At 46.2% G+C, this 21,523-nt stretch overlaps 1 long non-coding RNA gene across 1 annotated transcript; it reads right to left on the reverse strand.

The window, feature by feature from the left end:
* Positions 1-5,183: 5,183 nt before the first annotated feature.
* LOC147114838 (uncharacterized) lies at positions 5,184-20,035 on the reverse strand. The gene is made up of 3 exons (XR_015079000.1): positions 19,834-20,035; positions 17,587-17,627; positions 5,184-10,620 (listed from the first exon to the last, which is right to left on the reverse strand). It is a non-coding gene; the product is annotated as an uncharacterized LOC147114838 (long non-coding RNA).
* Between the last annotated feature and the right edge of the window lie 1,488 nt (positions 20,036-21,523).

The following is a 21,523-nucleotide window of genomic DNA, read 5'->3' on the forward strand; positions in this document are numbered from 1 at the left end:
TTTTATAATGGACTCTAGCATTTTCCCCACTACCAATGTCAGGTTTATCGGTCTATAATTCCCTGTTTTCTCTCTACCACACTTTTTAAATAGTGGGGTTACATTAGCTATCCTCCAATCCATGGGAAGTGTTCCAGAGTCTATAGAATTTTGGAAGATGACCAGCAATGCATCTACTATTTTTAGGGCCATTTCCTTAAGTACCCATGGCAACTGCCAGGGTACTTTGCACAAACAAGCATAATGTTCTTCCTATGGTTACACACCAGCTGATCGTTAAGGGAGTGGAAGCCCTTGTAGCTCACAAATACAGTTGGGTTGTGATGGGGTGCCCTAATGGCCACATGTGTGCAGTCTACGATGCCTACGCCCTTGGCAAGCCTGCCATATTTGCAAAGCCAACTGCACGCGTGGTCACACTTGCTTTATCCGTGGAGAAGTGGATGTAATTGGGCGCCTTTGGAAAGAGGCCATCGGTAACCTGCATGACGCAAGTGTGTGCGGCCGATTGGGAGATGCCGCTGAAGTCAGCTGATGATCCCTGGAAGGACACTGAAGCAAAAAAATTGAGGGCAGTGGTGACTTTGACAGCCACTGTTAAGGTGAGTCCACCCGCTCCTCTGGGCTCCAGGTGTTGCTGCAGCATTGCGCAGATGTCAGTGACTACCTCTCACGAAAGCCTCAGCCTCCTTTGGATGTAGATTATCATGCCCTGGGGATTTATGGGCCTTCAATCCCGTCAATTTCCCCAACACCATTTCCCTACAAATACTGATTTCTATCAGTTCCTCCCTTTGATTAGACCCTATGTTCCCTGACATCTCTGGGAGTTTATTTGTGTCCTCCTTTGTGAAGACAGAACCAAAGTATGTATTTAATTGGTCTGCCATCTCTTTGTTCCCCATTACAAATTCCCCTGATTCTGACTGCAAGGGACCTACGCTTGACTTCACCAAACTTTTTCTCGTCACATATCTATAAAAGCTTTTACAGTCAGTTTTTATGCTCCCAGCAAGCTTACTCTCATACTCTATTTTCCGCTTCTTAATTAATCCCTTTGTCCTCCTTTGTTGAATCCTAAACAGCTCCCAATCCTCAGGTTTACTGCTCTTTCTGGCCAATTTATATGTCCTCCCCTTAGATCTTATGCTATCCCTAATTTCCCTTGTTAGCCACGGTTGAGTCACCTTTTTATTTTTATTTTTATGCCAAACTGGGATGAACAAATTCTGTAGTTCATCCATGCGATCTTTGAATGTTTGCCATTGCCTATCCACCGTCAACCCTTTGAGTGACATTCCCCAATCAATCCTACCCAACTCGCACCTCATACCATCGTAGTTTCCTTTATTTAAATTCAGGACCCTAGTCTCTGAGCCAACTGCTTCACTCTCCATCTTAATGAAGAATTCTATCATATTATGATCGCTCTGACCCAAGGGGCCTCGCACAACAAGATTGCTAATTAATCCTTTCTCATTACATAATATCCAGTCTAAAATGGCCTGATCTCTAGTTGGTTCCTCGACATATTGGTCCAGGTAACCATCCTGTATACACTCCAGGAATTCCTCCTCTACAGTGTTGTTACTACTTTGGTTAGCCCAATCTATATGTAGATTAAAGTCTCCGATGATAACTGCTGTGCCCTTATTGCACGCTTCTCTAATTTCCCTTTTAATGCCATCCCCAACCTCCGCATTGCTGTTTGGGGGTCTATATACCACTCCCACTAACATTTTCTGCCCCTTGGTATTTCTCAGTTCTACCCATACAGATTCCACATCATGAGAGCTAATATCCTTCCTTACAATTGTGTTAATCCCCTCTTTAACAATCAATGCTACCCCACCTCCTTTTCCTTTTTGCCTATCTTTCCTGGATATTGAATATCCCTGGATGTTGCGTTCCCAGCCTTGGCCAGCCTGGAGCCATGTTTCCGTAATCCCAATCATATCATATTCATTTACCTCTATTTGCGCAGCTAATTCATCCACCTTATTACGAATGCTCCTCGCATTAAGACACAATGCCTTCAGGCTTATTTTTTTAATGCTCTTAGACCTATTAGAATTATTATTTACTGTGGCCATGTTTGATTTAAACCCTTGATTTCTCTGACTGCCACCTTTGTTTTTCTCCTTCCTGTCTTTTGCTTCTATCCTTGTTTCCCTTTCCTGTGTCTCCCTGCACAGATTCCCAACCCCCTGCCATTTTAGTTTAAACCCTCCCCCAGAGCACTAGCAAACACTCCCCCTAGGACATCAGTCCCAGTCCTGCCCAGGTGCAAACCGTCCGGTTTGTACTGGTCCCACCTCCCCCAGAACCGGTTCCAATGTCCCAGGAATTTAAACCCCTCCCCCTTGCACCATTCCTCTAGCCACGTATTCAGCTGAAATATCCTTCTATTTCTACTCTGACTAGCACGTGGCACTGGTAGCAATCCTGAGATTACTACCTTTGAGGTCCTATTTTTTAATTTACCTCCTAACTGCCTATATTCAGCTTTTAGGACCTCATCCCGTTTTTTACCTAAATCATTGGTACCTATATGCAGCACGACAACTGGCTGTTCACCCTCCCCTTCCAAAATGTTCTGCAGCCACTCTGAGACATCCTTGACCCTTGCACCAGGGAGGCAACACACCATCATTTGTGGCCGCAGAAACGCCTATCTATTCCCCTTACAATAGAATCCCCTATTACTCTAGCTCTACCCCTCTTTTTCCTCCCCTCCTGTGCAGCAGAACCACCCCTGGTGCCAGGAATTTGGCTGCTGCTGCCTTCCTCTGATAAGCCATCCCCCCCAACAGTATCCAAAGTGGTATATCTGTTTGAGAGGGGAAAGGCCACAGGGGATTCCTGCACTACCTGCCTGTGCCTCGCACACACTGCCTACTACTCAAACATGACAGGCACATCACCCAAACTACACACTCACTGACATACGTACCTTTCTCTTGCAGGGCAAGATGGCTGACAACTGCAGACAGCAGCAGCTAACCAGCGGGGGACGGGCAAGCCTGCCTATCCTGACCTAGCTGGAGGAGACCGTGCTCGACATTATAGGAGGGTCCGTCACTGAGGCTGTGGCGATTGGCGAGGCTGAAACAATTGAAGATGACAATATGCTCATACCTAATCCTTCTTCTCACATCCCACTTCCCCCACATCCCACAATCTCTTCTCAACTACAAGCTCCCCTCTCCCTTCACCACAACTTACCCTTGTGCCTTTCTCCTTTCAGATACCCAAGAACTCCAACCTGGCCATCCAGTGTAGGAAAAGCAAGAGGAGAGTGTTGAAGAAGAAGAGACACCATCACTCAATCTCACACTTGCAGGCACCAGCACAGAAACTGGCACTGCGTGTATTTTAGAGGGTAGTATAGAGGCGGGATCTACATGAGACACCAGGCACGAGTGGGCTGCAGTCGGATGAGTTGGAAAGGGTAGCCCAGGAATCAGCTCCCCGGATGGCGAGGTCGCACACGAGTTCTGCTGCAGAGAACTCAGATAAGGACTTCGATGGAACGGCCTACAGCAGAACGATGAGGGTCATACACACAGAAATGCTAGGTTCAATGGCAGGCCTGCTAGAGAGCTTGTTGTCACTGTCAAAGAGTCTGGCTCCAACCTTGTACAGGGCTTTGCACAGAACTTGGAGCTCATGATTTCCAGGATGGAAGTGATGGGCAACTCCATTAGAGCACTTGCAGACCCAACCACGATGCTGGGTGTGATGGGCAATGTCTCAGCTTCCATTGCAGCACAAGTAGAAGCAACTCAACATCTGAGTGCAACAGTGGAAGCTCAGACTTCTGTCATGCAGGTTTAGCTTGCTGCCACATAATCTCAGACTGCTGCCATCGTGGCTGCGTTTACTAGTGTGGAAAGGGGCATGCAGGGTATTGCAGCTGTTCAGAAATCTTCCTCCAACAGTTTACTAGGATTGCTGAGGTGCCACCCCGGAGGGAGAGGCAGTGGCTCCGTGGAGCATGAACCTGCTGTCCTCTCTCAGAATGACAGCACTCATCCACCCACCACTTCCACTCTGCCAGTACCCTTGCTGTTGCCTGTCAGCCAGCCAGTCCAGACTGCTGCCGCCCATGTTGAGGTGGTGCAGTCTACAGCCGGTCCTTCTAGGCCCAGAGCTGTTCAAGACCATCTGTAGTCTCCCCCACTGAAAGTCAGCAGCCTTCCACCAACCATGCTGCAGTCACTGGGGTAGCACTTCGTAGGAGCACGAGGACAGGCAAAGGCACACGGAAGACAGCACTAAGGGAATGCACAAGATTGATTAGTTGACTTTGTTATGTAGTATTGGATTGAATGATTTATAAATGTGGTTTCAAATGTTTGTTTTGTGATGGCTTTCACTTCAATATTGTGGCCAAGAGAATGCTATAATGTTCCATGACAGAGTGATGGTTAGGTGGGGAAGTGGTGAACAATGGGGATCTGGGATTTCATTCAGGGGAACCGGAGTCTGGTGATGTGCTCACGGACAGCCCATATGGAATGTGGATGTGCAGGCTGCCTCCTTCCCTCCTCCTCCTCCTATTCCTCTTCCTCCTCCCCCTCCTACTGAGGTGGTCGCGGAACCCGTGGTGGCAAGGGCCATGATGGCCAAGTTGTGGAGGATGCAGTAGACCACCACGAATTGTGACACCCGCTCCGGCGAGTGCTGGAGGGATCCTCCTGAGCAGTCAAGGCCATCCCAAAGCGGGTTACAGCCAATGAAGTACTTTTTGAAGCGTAGTCACTATAGGCATTGTCTTCTCTCAGAGAAGCAGGAGGAACGTGCATGGGGCTTTGCCAGGATATCGGGCTTCCCCATGGCTTTGTGGGCACTACATCTCAATGGTGAGATGTTCCATAACTGCAAAGGGTATCACTCACTTAACGTGCAGTTGATGTGCAAACTCATCAAACACATGATGCTGGTGAATGACTGCTATCCTGGCAGCAGCCATGATGCCTTCATCCTGCACCAGTCCATGGTGCCAGCAATCTTCCAGCCACCACGTCGAACCCGAAGGTGGCTGTTCGGTGACAAGGGTTATCCGCTCTATACCTGGCCGATGGCTCCCCTCCCCAACTCCACCACTTGTGGCCAGCGCTCATATAATGAAAGCCATTGTTGTGGAGTATTTTAAACCAACACTCGACACAAGGTTTTTAGATCGATAGTCAAGTTGTCTTTATTGCACCGGTGGGGAGAAAGTCTGCTCTGTCTTAGCCAGACTTCTCCAAATTGTTACAGCAAACAGTACATTTTTATACATTACAATACATATGGCCATCTCATGCACAATTCATTCCTGCTACCTGATTGGATCTTGGCCCACATGCACCTTCACGGATTGGTTACGAATCTTAATATAAACATGTATAAGCTGCCTCTTCAATCAATCACTCAAACTGCTGAATGCTGATTAAAAGATACCTTGGAATGTAACCTAGATAATAAAGTTCTTACGGGCAGTTGAAATGCTGGACATCCTGTCCCCATTTAATTGTTTTATATCTCTCCAAAGGTCAGCTATCTTTGACCGCATCTTTATGGATGTGGTCTTTCATGTTAGTCCCTATCTGTGGTGTATGTGCCTTTAAGAGCAATTATGGTGTATGTGCCTTTAAGAGCCCCAGGTGTGCGTAATGCCGGTAATTGCCACTTGGGCTATATAAGCCTGTGTATTGTGTATATCCTTTAGAAACCCCCCCCCAGACTTGCTTAGTAAATACCTATGAACCAACTCCTGTCTTCAGTGTTTTTATCTACACACGGACACTACACTATCTTCCTTACACCATTCAATGAAACTGCCAGCGATGTCAGTTTAAATCTTTCCCCACTTCAATCCCCCCTTTTGGTACTTGGCCCTTGCCCAAGTTAAACCACATGTATAAGCATCACTGTGCCTCCTGCCCCATGCGGTGATCAGGCGCTGGTTCAGGAGGCCCTGCATACCCATCATGTTTAGAGCAACTTTGTGTTTTCCAACTCTTTCTGACTCGCTTTAGCTCTTTGTTTGGTCCGTTTCTTTTTACAAGCGGTGCATGCTGCTATTCCCCATCCTGTAGCCATGACTAACTGTACTATAACTAACATATGAGAAATGATGCGGATCCATGGGTGTATGTTGACATTCATTCCCCAATCCCACAGCTTCTCGTACCACGGGACTTCCTGTAGCTCTACCTCTATGTCCTTTTCTAATTCCCCAAGACCCTTTGCAACACTATGTATTGTTTCACCATCTTACTTAAATCCTCTTTCATTTCTTGCAGATCCTCCTGCAGGCGGGGTATTGGGGCCCCTACCAGATCTTCATAATTGACCAACTCTTCTTTAGATTATCTGTCACATTTAGTTTTATCTCCTCCCTTGAATGTATATACACCAATCTGGTGTGTCCAATTGTCACAGGGATCTTTGGCATAAAGCAGAAGTTAGGCATTGTGATTGCACATACAAGGTTATTATATTGGTACTGAGTCTCTGTTGTGGCTATACAATACTCCCCTTCACCTCTATATCCTGAGCGGGTGTGATGGTGATCAGCATGTGATAATTCCAACACACACCTCTCTGTCTTATTATAGCCGCACTCATCCTTAGAGCCTTCTCCTACCGGATGTGGGCATATCATAAGCGTGCCTTTCCCGTGGCATCCGTTTAGGGAGACTCCTCTCATAGTACCATTCTTCCTGATGGCATAGGTATCAATTGGATAGTATTGGAGGTATGTCTCACCCCTCACTATGCCTATGTTTGTTACCTGGTACTGTGGGTATGGAGTCGTGTCTCGACCCACCACTGGTATCAGGAGTACCATGCCTATCATTGCTGTCACTTCTGCTTTACATTTTTGTATCACCGGATATACTCTGGTCATCCCTTTGAGGATGCAAGCACTCAGAGGGCCTGGATTCTGGCTCAGGCCATGGAGCTGTGTGCTGTTAATCCAGTCTGGTACCTCGCCTTGCTGTATCTGTGCCAGATTATATTTTAACTGTCCAGTAATCCACTGGCCATAGGCATGACACACGCCTCGCCCTACCCCGTCTTTTGTCTGTTCCTCATCTCTATGGTTTAGTTTGTTGATAATGCTAGCATGGCCCTCAAAAACGTTGATTCACTCGAGTAACTTCCTTATCGTGTGTCCTCCTAACTCTGATCCTTGTCGAACCAATCTAGTTTCCTTCTCTAAAATCTGTTGTAATACCCTTTGTAGTCGTTCCACACGACTCTGGACTCCTTGGCCTAGAAATTCGGTGGGCTGCGCCACCAGTTAGCGCCCAAAGAGGGCACTTAGTGGGTTTAGCGCCACATGCCTCCCGCGAAATTTAGCGGGGCGCTAATGGCGGCATTAGCCTGTAGCGCTGCGCCACCACCGATGACGTCATCGGTGTGCGCAGCGCCCCGCTACCGCCCCGATCGCGATATTTGGTCACGCCCCCCGCTGTAACGCCGGTCGCAATTTGCGACTGGTTCAGGGGGGCCTACCTGTGGCGGTAGTGGCGCTAGTTAAAGGGGAGGTGCGGGGTGGTCATTTTTTTCGTTGGCCGCCTGCCAGCACCTCCTCGCGCCGCCGTCCCCGGCCTCCTGAGCCCCCCCCGCCGGGCAGTGCCGGCTGTGTCCCAAGAGCCCGGCACTTCTCCTCGGTGCCGGGCTCTTTTGCCGGCATTTGCGATCTCCGATCGCGCTGGTGCAGGCCCCTCCCCTTTAAGAAGGGGAGGAAGGCCTGCAGTACCACAGCGTACCGTGCCGCAGCATGTGGCGCTGCAGCATGGTGCGCTGCAATATTCAGTTGCAGCGCCCCAAGAGGGAGCGGGGTGCCTCGAGCAGCGCCCCGCTTCCATTTGGGGCGCTGAAACTGAATTTCCGGCTGGCGCAAGCGGCTCCATCCAGGCGAGCTTGGCACCCCAAACGAGGCGCCACCGAATTTCTAGGCCCTTGTATATCTAGGGCATTAATGAATGATGTCCCTGTGTTTATTCCCGTGAGTATGTCAGTTCCTAAGCTCCTCTTAATCCTTTGGTGGAATGCAGCATGTCCCCTAAAATTAGTAGCCCCTGTCGCATCAGCAGCTTGGTTAATTACATTCTTTATCATATATGCTTACAATTCTCTAGTTTTAGTAAACCTTTCACAATATCCTGGCCATTGTAACATAGTTAAGTTCCTTAGCACCGGTACAATTTCGTGTCTCCCGTTACCATACAATTGTTCTCCCTCGGTAAATAATACTAGTCCATTCATAGGTCCAGGTTTCATATCTGGACATTATAGCATCCTCGGTTCGCTTGTCCCTTCTTTCTGTGTATTGGGAGCCATGGATGAGACTCTGAATGTGATTGTTCCATTAAAACATGGTGCTTCCTTATCATGTACTTGTTGTGTAATGTGGGATGTCCCTTCGCTTATTTCGTGTCCCAGCAGTAATCCCACCTTCATGGTGAAGTTTCCCTGTAAATTAAGCAGAAGCCTGGTCATCACCAGGGGTTAGTTTATCTCCGGTGTTTATTCTATTGTTCCTGTGGGATTTAAGATCAGATGGGTTATTGCTATATCGTTTTAATTGGGTCCAATGTTTCCATCTACCCTTTCCCCTCATATCTATACATGCGCACATATCGCTGGTCATGATAACCTCAAATGGCCCAGTCCATCTAGGTGCAAATCCCGATCTCTCTGGCAATATTTTAACAAATACCTGCTCGCCCACCTTGGGTAGCGGGTCCAAGGCCCCCTGCTTTTGTGTAATTTTATCTCTGATGTCTTGTTGTTCTTTAACTTCTTGTTTGAGCTCCCTCAATTAATTATCCAATGTTTGTACGTATTTCCTAATTTTATCTTTTAACTCCCTCGCTACCAGATGCTACTCCTTCCGGCAGACGCATTGCTCGTCCAGTTATGAGTTCATATGGTGTCAGTCCGGTCACCCTGTTTGGGGTGGCTCTCAGCCTCATCAGGGTACACGGAAGGACATCCACCCATCCCTGTCCGGTTTCGGCTATGGCCTTGCTTAAAGCTGTTTTCAGGGTTCTGTTCATTCGCTCTACCATGCCTGAGCTTTGAGGATGATAGGGGATATGGAACTTCTGTCTTACTCCTAGTAACTTACAAGCTTCTTTCTTTACCTTTCCCGTAAAGTGGGTACCTTGATCTGAATCTATTTGCAACGGGACCCCCATCTCGGTATCATGTCGTATGCAAATATTCGGGCCAGAGTCTGAGCACTGCAGTCTCTGGTGGGGAATGCTTCCACCCACCTTGTAAACTGGTCTATGATCACTAGGCAGTATTTCTTCCCTCTGCTGTTATTCTACCTACTGCTATTGGTGTAGGATTCTCTGTGTCTGCCGCTGCTCTTGCTGCCTGATCAGCTAACATATTTCCTTTTTGTTGCTCGCTCACTATCTTACAATGTGCCTTTATTTTAATCACTGCTACCTCTTCTGCTCCTTTTACCGCTTCTACTAGGTCTCTCACTACCTCCTCATGCTGTTTCTGTCCTCCTCCGGAGGTTACATATCATCTCCTATTCCACGCTATCATATAATTATGCACTGCCCCAAAGGCATACCTACTATCTGTGTATATATTTACTCATTTTCCTTTTGTCAATTTCAATGCTTCCATGAAAGCCACTAGTTCTGCTACCTGCGCTGAGGTCCTCCTTCAAGCCCTCCCTTTGCGACTGTTTCTCCGTTCTCGGATACTACTGCCCAACCAGTGTGTGGCTCCCCATTTATATATCGGCGAGATCCATCTACATGAAAGGTGGTTTTGGGATTTTCAAGGGGCAAGTCTGATATGGTTCCTCTGACCTCTTCTTCGAATACTAACTGACACTCGTGTGCCTCGCCCTCTGATAGCATTTCCTCTGCGGGGTTGACTCTATGTTCCCTTATAATCTAGACTGATCTGTCCTTGGGTATCAATACTGCTTCCCAAGCTGCCTTCCTTCTGCCTGATACAGCCTTCATTTTACCTTTGTTTAGCAGGTTCACCACTGTATTTTGCGTGTGTAATATCAGCTGTCCTGACATAGTGACGGACTCGCATATCCACACCGCCCATGCGGCGCAGTTGAGGGCCGCCACGCATCTCACCATTCCTTTAGCCACGGGGGTTTGTTGGGTGGAGTAATAGGCAATTGGCCTCATATCTCCCCCATACTCTTGGGTGACTGTGGCGTTATAGAAGTTCCCGTCTATACTATATTTGGCAATCCTAGTGCGGGTGTGGACATCAGGGCTGCTTTTAATTTTGCATAAGCCTCGTCCTGCTCCGATTCCCATTCTATCTTATCAGTGGCAGGTCTCCTCCATTTAACTAGGAGGAGGCAGACAGCAAATCCCCCTTCCAGACGGGCTGTCCGTGATCTCTTATGAGTCTCCTATTCAAGTGAATGAAACCCCAGATCCCCGTTGCTCACCACAACCCCATCAACCACATATATCTGATGAAGGGTCCCAGACCTGAAACGTTAACTCTGTTTCCCTCTCCACGGATGCTGCCTGGCCTGCTGAGTATTTCCAGCATTTTCTGTTGTTATTTCCCATCAACCACATCACCATCATACCATCCCTCTGTCATGGCACAAAGCTGAAATGAGAGGCATCACAAAACAAAGATTCCAAACAAAATTAATACATTTATAAGTATTCAATAAACATTACAATATGAACTAACCACCCTTGTGCAATCCCTTAGTTCCTGTCGTTTGTGTGCCCTTTCCAACACTGGTGCTCCCACACAGTGCTCCCCCAGTGGCTGCATCATGGCTGGTGAAAGGCTGCTGACTTTCAGTGGGGGAGACTACAGATGGCCTTGCAGGAAGACCTCGATCAGCTGTGGATCTAGAAGGCCCAGGTGTAGACTGCACCACCTTGTCAAGGGCAGCAGCAGTCTGGGCTGGCTGGCTGACAGGCAGCAGCAACGGCAATGGCAGAGTGGCAGTGGTGGGAGTAGGAATGCTGTCATCCTGAGAGAGGACAGCAGGGTCCTGCTCCACTGACCCATAGCCACTCCCCCTGGGTGGCACCTCTGCATCCTGGAAATCATGGGCTCCAGGCTCTGCACAAAGCCCCGTCCAATGTTGGAGTCAGACTCCTCCATGATCCTTGACACTGACAAGAGGCTCACTGGCAGGCTTGCCATTGCACCTAGCATTTCGCTGTGCATGGCCATCACCTTTCCCCTGAAGGCCGCCCCATCAAGGTCATCATCTGAGCCCTGTGCAGCAGAACTAGTGTAGTTAACTTGCCCTCCAGGGAGCTGTCATCCGAGCTACCCTTTCCCCTGGACTTGCTGCAGCCCACTCATGCCCGGTACCTCACCATCTGCAGATACCATCTTTTGGCAGATACAAAGGACTACAAACAGTGGAAGCCCTAGAGGAGTATAGAAAGTGCAGGGGGGTACTTAAAAAAGAAATTAGGAGAACAAAGAGGGGGCATGAAAAAACACTGGCGGGCAAAATAAAGGAAAATCTCAAGGTGTTTTATAAGTATATTAAGGGCAAGAGGATAACCAGGGAAAGAGTAGGGCCCATTAGGGACCAAAGTAGCAATCTGTGTGCAGAGTCGGAAGATGTGGGTGAGGTTTTAAATGAGTATTTTGCATCTGTGTTCACAATGGAGAAGGACAATGTAGGCATAGAAATCAGGCAGGGGGATTGTGATATACTTGAACAAATTAGTATTGAGAGGGAGGAGGTACTAGCGGTTTTAGTGGGCTTAAAAGTGGATAAATCCCCAGGCCCTGATGAAATGTGCCCCAGGCTGCTGTTGAGGCAAGGGAGGAGATTGCAGCGGCTCTGACATACATTTTCAGAACCTCTCTGGCCACAGGGGAGGTGCCAGAGGACTGGAGGACAGCTAACGTAGTACCATTATTCAAGAAGGGTAGTAGGGATAAACCAGGGAATTACAGGCCAGTGCGCCTAACATCAGTGGTAGGGAAATTATTGGAAAAAATTCTGAGGGACAGAATTAGTCTCTACTTGGAGAGGCAAGAATTAATCAAGGATAGTCAGAATGGTTTTGTCAGGGGGAGATCATATCTAACCAATTTGATTGAATTTTTCGAGGGGATGACTAGGTGTGTGGATGAGGGTAGTGCAGTTGATGTAGTCTACATGGACTTCAGTAAGGCTTTTGACAAAGTTCCGCATGGGAGACTGGTCAAGAAGGTAAGAGCCCATGGGATCCAGGGCAATTTGGCACATTGGATCCAAAATTGGCTTAGTGGCAGGAGGCAGAGGGTGATGGTCGAAGGTTCTTTTTGTGACTGGAAGCCTGTGTCCAGTGGTGTACCGCAGGGATCGGTGCTGGGTCCTTTGCTGTTTGTAGTGTACATTAATGATTTAGATATGAATGTAGGAGGTATGATCAGTAAGTTCGCAGATGACACGAAAATTGGTGAAGTGGTAAATAGCAAGGAGGGAAGCCTCAGGCTACAGGACGATATAGACAGGTTGGTCAGATGGGCAGAACAGTGGCAAATGGAATTTAACCCTGAAAAGTGTGAGGTGATGCATTTTGGGAGGACTAACAAGGCAAGGGAATACACAATGAATGGTAGGATCCTAGAAAGGACAGAGGATCAGAGGGACTTTGGTGTGCATGTACATAGATCACTGAAGGCAGCAGGACAGGTAGATAAGATGGTTAAAAAGGCATATGGGATACTTGCCTTCATTAGCCGAGGCATAGAATATAAGAGCAGGGAGGTTATGATGGAGCTGTACAAAACGCTAGTTAGGCCACAGCTGGAATACTGTGTGCAGTTCTGGTCGCCACACTATCGGAAGGATGTGATTGTATTGGAGAGAGTGCAGAGGAGATTCACCAGGATGTTACCTGGGCTGGAGCGCTTCAGCTATGAAGAGAGACTGGACAGGCTGGGATTGTTTTCCTTAGAGCAGAGAAGGCTGAGGGGGGACCTGATTGAGGTGTACAAAATTATGAGGGGCATAGATAGGGTAGATAGAAAGGAACTTTTCCCCTTAGTAGAGGGGTCAATAACCAGGGGGCATAGTTTCAAGGTAAGGGGCAGGAGGTTTAGAGGGAATTTGAGGAAAAAAAATTTCACCCAGAGGGAGGGAGGAGGTGCTAGCGGTTTTAGCAGGCGGTTTTAGCAGGCCAAAAAGTGGATAAATCCCCAGGCCCAGACGAGATGTATCCCAGGCTGCTGTGGGAGGCAAAGGAGGAGATTGCAGGGGCTCTGACACAAATTTTCAGAACCTCTCTGGCCACAGGGGATGTACCAGAGGACTGGAGAACAGCTAACGTAGTACCATTATTCAAGAAGGGTAGCAGGGATAAACCAGGGAATTACAGGCCAGTGAGCCTAACATCTGTGGTAGGGAAATTATTGGAAAAAATTCTGAGGGACAAAATTAGTCTCCACTTGGAGAGGCAAGGATTAATCGGGGATAGTCAGCATGGCTTTGTCAAGGGTAAATCATGTCTGACAAATCTGATTGAATTTTTCGAGGGGGTGACTAGGGGGGTGGATGAGGGAAATGCTGTGGATGTGGTTTACATGGACTTCAGTAAAGCTTTTGACAAAGTCCCGCATAGGAGACTGGTCAAGAAGGTAAGAGCCCATGGGATCCAGGGTGCCTTGGCGCGTTGGATCCTAAACTGGCTGAGTGGCAGGAGGCAAAGGGTGATGGTCGAAGGTTGCTTTTGTGACTGGAAGCCTGTGTCCAGTGGGGTACCTCAGGGATCGGTGCTGGGTCCCTTGTTGTTTGTGATCTACATAAATGATTTGGATGAGAATGTAAAAGGTATGATCAGTAAGTTCGCAGATGACACGAAAATTGGTGGGGTGGTAAATTGTGAGGAGGAAAGCCTCAGGCTACAGGACGATATAAACGGGTTGGTCAGATGGGCGGAAAAGTGGCAAATGGAATTTAACCCTGAAAAGTGCGAGGTGATGCATTTTGGACGGACAAATAAGGCAAGGGAATACACAATGAGTGGTAGGACCCTAGGAAGTACAGAGGGTCAGAGGGACCTTGGTGTACATGTACATAGATCCCTGAAGGCAGCGGAACAGGTAGATAAGGTGGTTAAAAAGGCATATGGGATACTTGCCTTCATTAGCCGAGGCATAGAATATAAGAGCAGGGAGGTTATGATGGAACTGTACAAAACGCTGGTGAGGCCACAGCTGGAGTACTGTGTGCACTTCTGGTCGCCTCACTATAGGAAGGATGTGATTGCTTTGGAGAGGGTGCAGAGAAGATTCACCAGGATGTTACCTGGGATGGAGCGCCTCAGCTATGAAGAGAGGCTGGACAGGCTGGGGTTGTTTTCCTTGGAGCAAAGAAGGCTGAGGGGGGACCTGATTGAGGTGTACAAAATGATGAGGGGCATAGATAGGGTAGACAAAGAGGAACTTTTCCCCTTAGTAGGGGGGTCAATAACAAGGGGGCATAGATTCAGGGTAAGGGGCAGGAGATTTAGAGGGGATTTGAGGAGGAACTTTTTCACCCAGAGGGTGGTTGGAATGTGGAACTCAATGCCTGAAAGGGTGGTAGAGGCAGGAACCCTCACAACATTCAAGAAGCATTTGGATGAGCACTTGAAATGCCATTGCATACAAGGCTATGGACCAAATGCTGGAAAATGGGATTAGACTGGACAGGGATGGATGGGCGGCGCAGACACGATGGGCCGAAGGGCCTCTTTCTGTGCTGTAAAACTCTATGACTCTATGAGGGTGGTTGGAATCTGGAACTCACTGCCTGAAAGGGTGGTAGAGGCAGGAACCCTCACAACATTCAAGAAGCATTTAGATGAACACTTGAAACGTCATAGCATACAAGGCTACGGGCCAAGTGCTGAAAAATGGGATTAGAATAGATAGGGCTTGATGGCCGGTGCAGACACGATGGGCCGAAGGGCCTCTTTCTGTGCTGTATAAACCTATGACTTTATGAGATCCTGCATCTATACTACCCTCTACAATCTGCACAGAGCCAACTTCTTAGCTGGTGTCTGCGAGTGTCAGATGCAGTAACGTTGTGCCTTCTTCTTCTTCTCCACTCTCCTCATTTCCAGGCTTTTCCTAATGTTTAAAATCATTAATTTACTTTTTATCATTGCCCTTTATTTAGGTAGCAGCAACTTTAAAAAATGGGGCCTGATTGTGAACAAATGGTTCCAAAAGCTACTTTTTTCAGTGAACCAAAATCCCGATCAGTGATAATTGACAGGATAAACCCAAAACAAGAAGTGAAACAGAGTTAACATTTCAGGTCTGGGATCCTTCATCAGAACTGATGAAGTTTTGATGAAGGGTCCCAGACCTGAAATGTTAACTCTGTTTCTCTTTCCACGGATGCTGCCTGGCCTGCTGAGTATTCCCAGCATTTTCTGTTGTTATTTCAGATTTCCAGCATCCACAGTATTTTGCTGTTGCCAAAACAAGACGTGATTGCTGATGGGCGATTATGCTCATTGGGGCACAATGGTGCAACTGTTTGAGTAAACTAAGCTTCAGCATGCTAAGTAGTAAAATTACCATGATTTATGAAACCTGAATGATTCTCATATTTATGGGAAGCAGAGTCATAGGTAAGCGTTCAATGTTTATAAACTTAAGTGTTAGATTCGAATTTTGGCGTAAAACCAGACGGAGAGACGGAACTGCTGACAAAGCTAAAGTTTATTAGAAAACGGCCGGGAGGCCTTGTGCACAAAGGGAGAGAAGGGAGCCTCCTCAGACTCGCACCTAGCTCTCTAAGGAAATACAGCATACAAGCCCTGATATACCTTTCGATAGGTAACGCCCACAGGTTACAAAAGTGGGCATACACGTACAACAGCGTCACTACTGTTGCTCCCTTATTGGTTGGCGTGATTAGTCACTCAATGTCGGGAGCCGCCCTGAAGTGTTCTTTGACATTAAACATAAGACATAGTTTTTAGACATCTAGCTTCTGTGAGCAAGGTCGTACCAGGCTCCATCTAATCTCTGCAAGCGAGGTCGTACCAGGCTTATCTTTCCCTCCCCATGCTGCTATACCTAACCAATACTTCATTAATTCTTGAGAAAAGCTTATTATAATAAACAATGTCAGCTTTTGGTTGCAAGCAGACATTCCAAAGGGAGATAAGGTGTTTGAGGCAAAGATATAAATGGCCGACTCCCTGTGAAGTTCAGTTTCCCTTATCTCTCAGAAAGCCAGCTGCATTAAACACTGCTTCTGTAACACTGATAACAACATTCTGAGATGTTTTGGGATCAGTAAAGACGGAGACCAACAGTCTAGCAAATATGCTGTGGTCTGCTATTTCTACAGTACTTAGTTAAAAAGGGTTAATAGGATGGTCAGGTATCCCATCATGCTTTGCAGCTACCTAAATGCTACATGTATGCTTTTAATATATATATATATCTTGATAAGTGAAGCTAATCATCCTTTAAATATGATTGCTAATACTACAGCCCTTCCTACAGCTTTGGTTAATGTATTTAAAGACTAGAGGATTCAGGCTTTGGTTCACAGGCCTATTTTTGCAATCCAACAGTCCCCCCTTCCAACCCCCCGAAAGGAAACCTTGAGGCGGGTTGGAAAGTGTGCCCACCTACGAGCAGCTGGTATAGCATGCTGGGAAACCAAGGGTGTGAATGATTGAGATTTCTTCCGGTTACTGGACCTACTTTGTTATACACCTCCCCCCTTAGACCTCTGGTTACTCCAGGTAGGCCACCCATTTGTTGCATAGGGCCTGGTGTGAATCCTGTTGAGGTGGCCACCCGTCGAGGCACCGGGTATGCATCAGATGAGTATGATTAATATTTAAATTTAAATTAAAGTGTATCCCGATTCTTATACTACCAGCTCATCCTTTATATGCTTGATCTCTCCAGCAAATGACCGAAGTCGTCCAAAACGTGTGTAGGAGGATGTGTGAAATTAGTCTGATCCATGGATGGATCTGTATATTTAGTCCCCAGTCTATCCTTTCTCCTCTGCCCGCTGCTCCTATTGCTGCATCATATGATCTGGCAGTAGCAGCCCTGATCTGACCCCTTACTTAAATTCAATCTACTGTTCCGGTGTTCCAATTCTGCCCCACCTGGGTTATCCTCTGTTTCTTCTATCTTTCCTGATGTTACCCCGCCTGGGGTTTCCTCTACGTTGCTTCGGATCTTCTCTTTTGGTGTGCTCAATTAATTTGTTAGTCATGGGCATGAGTACCTAATTGGCTTATGTACCAATGTCTTACTACATAGTGTATACATATATCAAATACACTATCATTACAAGGTAGATAACTACCAGAGTATGTGAAAATAATACAAACCTAAGGATGTGCTGATATATATTAAGCCCAATATCTCACCAGTGTGAGTTGTCCTCTATGCTGTCAATTTCAATATCCATTCTCGAGTTGTCTTACCCCAAAACATAAAAATGCTTTAGGGGGGAGTTCAGTCGCATCATAAGCTCACTGAAACCCTCAAACAATAGGGGAATGTCGTATCTGAGCATCCGAATTGTGCCACACAATTGTGCAACTCATACTTAAAAATGTGTTGGTTGATCACCTCATACTGGATTCGTACTGGTTTTCCCCACGCTCTGTTACCTACAAAACACAATTATTACAGTCACAGTTAAATTCAGATTTACAATCATTTCAAGTGACATTACAGTTTAACATTTAATCAACCAATCATGGACTTAAAAGATTCTCCAGATCTCTCTTTTACTCATATCCATCTTGTGGATAATTCTTACAAAACATGATTTCTCCTTAGCCCTCAATTTTCCCAATCCAGATTCTTCAACCTCTAACAGGTACCAATATCTTTAACTCTATTCTGATTGTTTCATTAATTAGATAGTTTTTCGATGGACTATGTGTCAATACTTTAAAGGTTGCCTCACTCTCCTGAGCCACATTAACTATTTCATGTCTGTCTTGCTGTTGTCAAGTAACTGAGCATGTCTGAGACCTGTTCTTCAGTGCAAACCCACCATACATTCCCGGATGGTAATTACCTCATATGTAACGAATCGCATTTGCACACTCATACTAGTATCTCCATATTATGCCACACATGCCATCCGATACAAGCCTTTCTCAGGCTTTCAGGTATCTTATCAAAAGATTGTAGTCATCTGGAGATCTTTGCTCATCTTCCTCTGCATGTTCCCAATGTGGCCAGGCTATCAAATTCAGTTTCTTAAAAGGTTCATTAAAGGCAGGGACACAAATGTCTCCAAGAGAAAGCTATCAATTTACTATAGGACACTTTCCTGACCGTCACTAGAAATTTTTTTTAAATTCTCAATTGGTGGTGTAATTCTCCAGTTTCTATCTCACACCCTTAATTACCATTCATATCTCATTCATGTGTCCTGGAGGAACTTTACTGTCCAGTACAATATTTAAAATTGAAAACATAGATCAAACGTTCTCACTTGATCCAAGTTATTAACACTTTTTATTTATCATTATTTTAGAGGATCTTTAATTTTCCCAAAAGTAACCAAATATATAGTGCCTGAGTCCATTTTGTTAATACAAAATTATCCCAAAATACAAACAGCAGTATTATTGTACTGGCAGGTTTGTCAATATTCAATTTCATTCCTATGAATGTATCCTCCATTTCCAATTTCAGAAACAAGTGATTCCCAGGCTAGGTGACTTACACAGTGCTTTAACATTAGAGACAGAAGTGCTGTAATTAGTTTACAAGATAACTTCTATATAACAAAAGAAAGAAGATAATCCATTGTGACCCTCCTTATAGCTCGAGGGGTTAATTTATCAAATCATAATTTTCCTTCTATCACTGTGGGGAAACATTAACTTAAAATTAAGAAACTTAAATTTAATAATGTCCAATATCTTTAAACTTCATACTAAAGTTGTTGCTTGGTGAAATTAAACAGCTGCCAGTGGAAAGGGTTAACTCCTCTGCAGGCTTTAAGAAGGTGGAGCAAAACATTATCAGATGCACGCAATTGCGTCACTTCACGTAAATTTTAAAAAAACTTTCCCGATCGAAAAGACAGTTGTGTTTTTACACTTTAACTAAACATGAACACTTAAATGTCATAGAGGGACCTGCCACTATCGGATGTTCTCGCAGAGCGGAGTTATCTAATTCAATGCGGGTCTACACAAATTTACACCAACCAGAATTTCACCGTGGCCACAATGAAAGGCTGGTTTTAATAAGTTAATTAACCTCATAACTCCAATTTAATCCAGATCAATTTTTTTTAAACTAACTTGGAAAAGGAAGAAGCCACATTAACAAAGAAACAATCACTTCATGCCTTGTAAACATTCAAATTCATTTTTTTTTCCAAGCACATTGGCAACTGTAACTTTAAGGCTGAAGCTTATCTTTTGTAAAACTGTGAACAAATAAAACAAACAAAATAGCACATTCTTGCAGAAAACAGTAAATTATGTCATATTCCTTATTGTCCTTTCTTCGGATGTCTTTCCACAATACTGTAAAAACATTGAATATAACTGGGGGAAAATTAGTTTTTCACATTTAAACAGATCAAATCAAACAGCTTTGGAAGATTTCACCATAGCAACCACAAAAGGGAGATAATCAGAACTCAAAAGTCAAGGGGTATGTCCTGGGACAGGTCAGGGTCGTATAACAGTCAGGGTGAGCAGGGTCACTGGTCAAATTGAAAAACTGAGCTGTTGAAAGGTCAATCTGTAAGGAAGAGAGAGGTAAATAACAACCCGAAGAATCGACTTAATCCTCCAAACTTGGTCCTAACCTAATATTGGGAAGGAAAGAAAGTTAACTCACATTATTCTTAACGATAGGGTCATTTTCATTTCATAATTCATCGCACATTGCACATTAGTTGACATACACACACTCCACGCAACTTCAATCACAACTTCAAGCAGCAGTCACAATCTCGAGAGAGAGAGAGAGAGAGAGAGCACAGCCTGCGACCTTGAAGAGGGAAGCACAGGCTTTTAAAGAGACAGTACACTGAAGATGAATGAACACACTCAGCAGTTTTTTTTTATCCTCAGCCCTAGGGGTCCAGAGGGTTAGGGGAAATTTCTTCCCCGGGCATCTCCACGGGCTTAGTCTGGCTCCAGTGTCTCCACCTTACATCAAATTTTTCCTGCAAGCAAACTGAGGTTCCTATACTAAGGAGGATCTGGAAGGGTTCATCCCCTCATGGCTCAAAAATAACTCGAACCGGTCGCTGAACCATCACCCATTGCTCCACACAAGGGGGTGTTTTCCAAACCCCCCTTAGTCTTTTGGCATCCTGTGCCTCCTGTAGGTGTTGAACCCGGAAGTGATTGGCCTGATTGACCTCACTGAGCATACATAGATACGTCAGGAGGGTAGTTTGGAATTGGGAGGTGTCCCTTCATCTATCAGGAAGGATGCCGGGTTTGTTCGAGGGTCAGTTACCACCTCGATCCGAACCCCCGCTACCTAACAAACAAGCCTCCCATCTCGCACGCCTCTGGTTGGAGATAGTTTTCAGGCTGCCCGTGAGAAGTTTGACAAGGCTGTGGCGGGTGTGGAGGATTACCTTACCGGGACCTACCATGGGCTCAATTGCTTCTACTGACCAGGCTGCAGAATTGGTGGCAGCCAGGCATGGGGGCTGTCCCGTCATGGAGGACGGCACCGGGCAAGAATAATATCCTGCTGGCTGTATACGATTGTCCCGGAATTGTCCAACCACTGCACTATATGCCCGGTTGCCCACCCAGTTCCACAGGTGAAAGGGTTTTGCTGGGTCCGGGAGACCCAGGGCAGGTGCATTGGCCAAAGTGGTTTTGACCATATCAAAAGATTCGACTGCCTCTGGTGTCCAATCCAGTCTTGCCTCTCCCGGGGCCCTCCCTTTAGGAGGTTATTTAAGAGACTTGCCAATTCAGTGAAGTCGGCTACGTATGTGCGGCAGTAGTTGAACAATCCCCATCATGCTCCGCAGGCCAGAAACAGTGACAGGTCATGGCATTTGTAAAAGTGCTTGAACCCTCTCGGGAGAAGGAGAACACTAGATCTTTCTTGGGGCGTGAAAGGCTGGGACTCGCCCATATTGTTGTGTATGTAATATGTGTGCTACTTTGAACCTATGGACAGGACTGCACTACTTGTAGGGCGTAGTGATACGCAGTACCACTCCTGGCCATAGGGGTATAAATAGTACTGTGGGTACTGATCTCCCCTCAGTTCCCGCCTGTGGGCATGAAGTAAAGACCTACGTATAGTCCCTACCTCCAACCAGTAAAGACCTGTTTTATTGTTACTGATTAAGTCTCAGTATTAATTACTTGAACAACTCACAGATTTAACACTGGCGACGAGTCTGATTCGGACCCTGCGGCAGTCACTCCACGGCAGCTTCGTCCACAGCCAGGACGTTGCAGAGAGGTTTCCACCCTCTCCACCCCACTGGAAGACATCCTGACCTCGGAGCCTCCATCGGCGACCGTCAGCTTCTTCTCCAGCTTGGTGG

Source organism: Somniosus microcephalus, chromosome 7 (assembly GCF_052327205.1).
Source record: "Somniosus microcephalus isolate GS21.2 chromosome 7, FLI_Smic_1.0, whole genome shotgun sequence".
Classification (NCBI taxonomy): Eukaryota; Metazoa; Chordata; class Chondrichthyes; order Squaliformes; family Somniosidae; genus Somniosus; species Somniosus microcephalus.